Source organism: Epinephelus moara, chromosome 22 (assembly GCF_006386435.1).
Source record: "Epinephelus moara isolate mb chromosome 22, YSFRI_EMoa_1.0, whole genome shotgun sequence".
Taxonomy (NCBI): Eukaryota; Metazoa; Chordata; class Actinopteri; order Perciformes; family Serranidae; genus Epinephelus; species Epinephelus moara.
Genome location: NC_065527.1, coordinates 177,959 through 183,109, shown reverse-complemented (window position 1 = coordinate 183,109; position 5,151 = coordinate 177,959). Strand labels below are relative to the sequence as shown.

Here is a 5,151-nt window from a genome sequence, read left to right as displayed (position 1 = left end):
GGAGATCTCTGATTGTCTGGTGGCGAGACTACCTTTGCTCTTAGGAAAATGGCTGAGGACAACTAAACCAGCTTTCCAACAGAAGTGATCAACACAGTCAACAGAAACTTCTATATGGACGACCTTCTGAAGAGCCTGATCTCTGAAGAGGAAGCTGTCAGTATGGTTAAGAACCTCAGAGCCATTTGCAACAGAGGAGGATTCAACCTCACAAAATGGATTAGCAATAGCCAGAAAGTGCTTCAAAGCATTCCTGAGGAACACAAAGCAAAAAACCTGCATGAACTTGATTTGGACAGAGATAACCTGCCAGTGGAGAGGGCTTTGGGTTTACAATGGTGTATTGAGTCCGCCACTTTCAAATTCAAGCTGAAAGTCAAGGAGCAGCCCCACACCAAACGCGGCATGTTGTCCATTATCAGCTCTGTGTACGATCCGTTGGGATTCCTAGTACCCCTCATACTGCCTGCCAAACTGTGGCTGCAAGAGTTATGCAGAAAGAAGTGCTATTGGGATGACCCGATACCACGGACTTTCCAGCAGAAGTGGAACAAGTGGCTAACAGACCTTGAAAAGATGACAGACTTTGAGGTCAACAGGTGTTTCAAGCCCAAAGGGTTTGGGAAGATTTCAAATGCCCAACTGCATCATTTTTCCGATGCTAGCGAGACTGGATATGGTACGGCTACCTACATCAGAATGCAGAACATTGAGAAAATGGTTCATGTTGCTTTCTTGTTTGGTAAAGCCAGAGTGGCTCCACTAAAGCCCATTACCATACCTTGCCTGGAACTCACAGCTGCGGTGGTTGCTGTTAGAGTCGACAAAATGCTTCAAGCAGAGCTGCAGCTTCCAGTGAAGAAATCAAGCTTTTGGACTGACAGCACATCAGTTCTCAAGTACATTAAAAATGAAGATAAACGGTTCCAAACCTTTGTTGCAAACAGGGTAACGACTATAAGAGAGAACTCGGATGTTTCACAGTGGAGATACATTCCCACATCACAAAACCCTGCTGATGATGCTTCACGAGGTTTGAAGGCAGAACATCTGGTCAGTCAGAGATGGATTGAAGGCCCAAAGTTTCTTTGGGAATCTGAAGAAATATGGCCAGCATGTCCTATGGATTTCAGTGTCACGGCTGACGACCCAGAGGTTAAACAAGATCTCATAGTAAATGCAACTGTTGTCGACACTGTGAACGCCACTCAACAACTGATGGCCTACTTTTCTGATTGGCAAAGGTTAAAGGTCGCAGTGGCGTGGATCATCAAACTGAAAGGCACTCTGTTAAAACTGAGCAAGAAAAGGAAACAATTGGAGCTTGCTGGTGCTAGTGATTCACCATCCAAGGACGTAAGCACAGAGATGCATGCTTTCAGAGCTTCACTGGGAAGTCAGAAGATGTTACTGGATGATCTCTCAGATGCTGAGACATCGATAACTTCCTTCTGTCAGTGAGAGAGATTCCCAGATGAAATTGCAGCATTAACCAGCAAAACAGACATAAAAAAAGGCTCCACCATCTACAAATTGGATCCAGTTCTGGAAGGAGAGCTTCTGAGAGTTGGAGGTCGACTGAACAAGGCAGCAATACCTGAGAATATAAAACATCCTCTCATCTTGTCTAAGGACCAGCATGTCTCCAACCTCATTCTCCGCTACTTTCATGAACAGTTGGGCCACGGGGGAAGAAATCATGTACTTTCCACTGTAAGGAAGAAATTCTGGATCACAAACGCCAATTCTGCTGTGAGAAAAATCATAGCAAAGTGCAGATTCTGCAGGCGTCACCGAGGAAAGACCGGTGAACAAAAAATGGCAGACTTGCCCACAGAGAGAGTTGTCCCTGATTTCCCTCCATTTACTAATGTTGGTCACAGAGAGAGTTGTCCCTGATTTCCCTCCATTTACTAATGTTGGTGTGGATTACTTTGGTCCGATCGACGTAAAAAGAGGACGTAGCATCGTGAAACGCTATGGAGTAATCTTCACTTGCACTGCAAGCAGAGCAGTTCACTTGGAGGTTGCCTACTCTCTTGATATGACTTCATGCATCAACGCTTTGCGAAGATTCATCTGTCGGAGAGGACAGGTTTCTCACATGAGATCGGACAATGGGACTAACTTTGTGGGAGCAGAAAGAGAGCTAAGAGAAGCCTTAGCTGCTTTAAATCAGAGCCACTTTGAAAGCTCTTTGGCAGCCAGGGGAATCAAGTGGAGTTTTAACCCACCTGCTGGCTCACATCACGGTGGAGTGCGGGAGCGCATTATTCGCATGATCAGGAAGGTTTTGAGTTCTGTCCTCCATCAACAAAGTTTGGACGACGAAGGTTTTCAAACCATACTCTGTGAAGCTGAGGCAATGCTGAATGATCGCCCCATCACAAGATTGTCTGAGGATCCGAATGACCTCGAGGCATTGACTCCAAACCACTTGCTTCTCATGAAAGGGAAACCAATCCTACCACCAGGTCTATTTGAAAGGACAGATCTGTATGCCAAAAGGAGATGGAAACAAGTCCAATATATCGCCGATCTCTTCTGGAAAAGATGGATTCGTGAATATCTCGCATTATTGCAAGAACGACAAAGACGGACAAAGGAAAAAAGAAGTTTCTTGCCTGGGGATGTTGTTGTGATTGTGGATTCTACAGCGCCACATGGATCATGGCTGCTTTGAAGAATACTGGAAACCTAGTCCGTTCTGTTCGTCTTCAAACAAAGACGAGTATCATTGAAAGACATGTGACTAAAATCTGTCTGTTATGTGAAGCCACAGATTAAGAAATGATGTCAAACTCAAGTGTTGATGTTAATTATGCAATAAGAAACATTGCATGAGTTATTAATGCCCATGTGTGAAAATGTGGTGGATTTATTTTGTTTTTCTATATATTTTGCATTCTTATGGCTCCTTTAAATATTGTTTAGAATTGCTCTGTCTTCTGCCAGGAGCAATTAGGGGCTGGTGTGTAAGAGCCATAATTTATGCTTGAATGTAATGCACCTCCATGCCACTAGAGGGCAGCCATGAGTTGTTTGTGGTGGCGACTGAGATTCACCACAGGTTTTTTAAGTTCGTTGATTGTTGTGACAATGATGCTGCTGGGGAAGCAAACAGTTTTTGACTGTGCAAGAATTTATGTTTACGGTTTTTATTTTGTGGTTTATGTTCTGCGTTTTGTCAAAGTCAACTTATTGGAAGTGATGGACAATTCAACAGAAATGGTGAGAAAATAAATGCATTGTAAATATTATTGGAAAAGACCGGACTTCATTTTTTCGGCACACGTCCAAACAATAGGCCCATTAGCAGCCAGTAGTGGCTTCTAAGTATAGGACTCTGTCACTACAGACATGATAGTGCATTTATAAATCCCCGTGCTCTTCCTCTCTCCCTCGCAGATTGCAATTCACTGACTCAGCACCTGCGTCACCAATTCCTCCTATCTTCAGAAAGGGTGTACACCACGGTATGCCATGGTCAGAGTGGGTGTAAATGTCTGGAACTTTTTCCTTTCAAGTTTTGGTTTGATAGATCACATATTTGGTGGAGAAAAGTGTGTGCGCACAAAATGGGGGGAAAAAGGTGTAAAAAAAAAAAAAAAAAAAAAAAAGGTGTATTCACAATGATAAATGAGGCCCCAGAACGCAAGGCCACGTTTGGTGCCATGTAAATCAAGGTAAGACATGATTTTATTCATAACACTCCCACTGTGCATTTACTGCTTGTTTATTAATTCCAGTCACGTTTTATGTGTTTGAGATCCTGCTTGTGTGTGCGTGCACCTTGAATATCATATGTGAGGCTATTTCATAACTAAAATGTTGAATATCATATGTGAGGCTATTTCATAACTAAAATGGTGGTGAAAATATTTAACATTGCTAGACGGCATTTCTCTGAGCCATTCGTTTAAAGGAAATCATTTATTTGCCGTGGAAAGAAGACAACATAATGTGGAATTATAGGTTAAAAAATCTTTGCTTCCTTTAATTTAGTTTGGATAACAGTAGTAGCCTAATAGTAGCTGCAGCAGCAGCAGCGATAGTTACCAACAGCTGTCTTGTTTTTATTTCTTTATTACAGATATGCGACGTTATTTGGCCATGGTGATCGCTGCTTGCTGTTGGTTTGCAGGACTTCTGTTTTCTGCTGATGTTGTTTTTTATCTATGTATACTGTCTTGGTTCGTCATGTCAGAGGTAGTGAGTTTTGGAGTATAGACATTTGTTTGTTTTTGCATCTTCAGCACCAAGGACAGCGCTTAAAGTGATTTTGTTATAACCGCTGCCTGTAACAGGCTCGGGGACATCTTCAGCACCAAGGACAGCGCTCAAACTACGGTAGTTCTTTTCTGCTTTTGTCATGTGGTGAATTCTACTGTTGGCCTCCTTATGGAAAAAAAATTAATAAAATTTGCATTTGTTAGAACTTAGTGGCGATGTGTGATGCGCTATACAGCAGGAAAAAAAATACAATGATATCACTCATTCATTCATTCAGTTGGCAGCCCCCGCTACTTAAAACATCTTCCCGTGTGTGGGGAATACCACGATGTGTTTTCCAAATAAGGGCATGTACGTCACATATAGCAGATGATGTGATTTCCCGTTGATGAGATAAACGCAACTGTCCTCACAGTCCGCCATAGAGACATTGCAGCTGTTCAGTGGTACCGCTGCTCTGTGTTTACTGAAAGGGGGAAGTTGCCTGGTCCCCCCTGAAATGTAACTTTACTGCGGTCAGATTTTTGGGAGGTCGAACTAATGGGTAGTCGAACCACTGAGTGGTCAGACTGACGCCATGCACCCATTGGGTAGCTTCTTAAACTAGCCTACACAATTCAATTCAATTTTCAATTCAATTTTATGTAGAAAGCCCAATATCACAAATCACAATTTGCCTCACAGGGCTTTACAGCATACAACATCCCTCTGTCCTTATGACCCTCACAGCTGATCAGGAAAACAATAGTAGAAACCTCAGGAAGAGCAACTGAGGAGGGATCCCTCTTCCAGGACGGACAGACGTGCAATAGATGTCGTACAGAACAGATCAGCATAATAAATTAACAGTAATCCGCATGACACAATGAGACAGAGAGAGAGAGAGAGAGAGAGAGAGAGAGAGAGAGGGAGAGAGAG

General features: G+C 42.9%; 1 long non-coding RNA gene across 1 annotated transcript; it reads left to right on the top strand.

Moving 5' to 3' along the window:
• Nucleotides 1–3,083: 3,083 nt before the first annotated feature.
• On the top strand, nucleotides 3,084–5,143 carry LOC126384201 (uncharacterized). The gene is made up of 3 exons (XR_007569240.1): nucleotides 3,084–3,231; nucleotides 3,409–3,686; nucleotides 4,094–5,143. It is a non-coding gene; the product is annotated as an uncharacterized LOC126384201 (long non-coding RNA).
• Nucleotides 5,144–5,151: the final 8 nt, after the last annotated feature.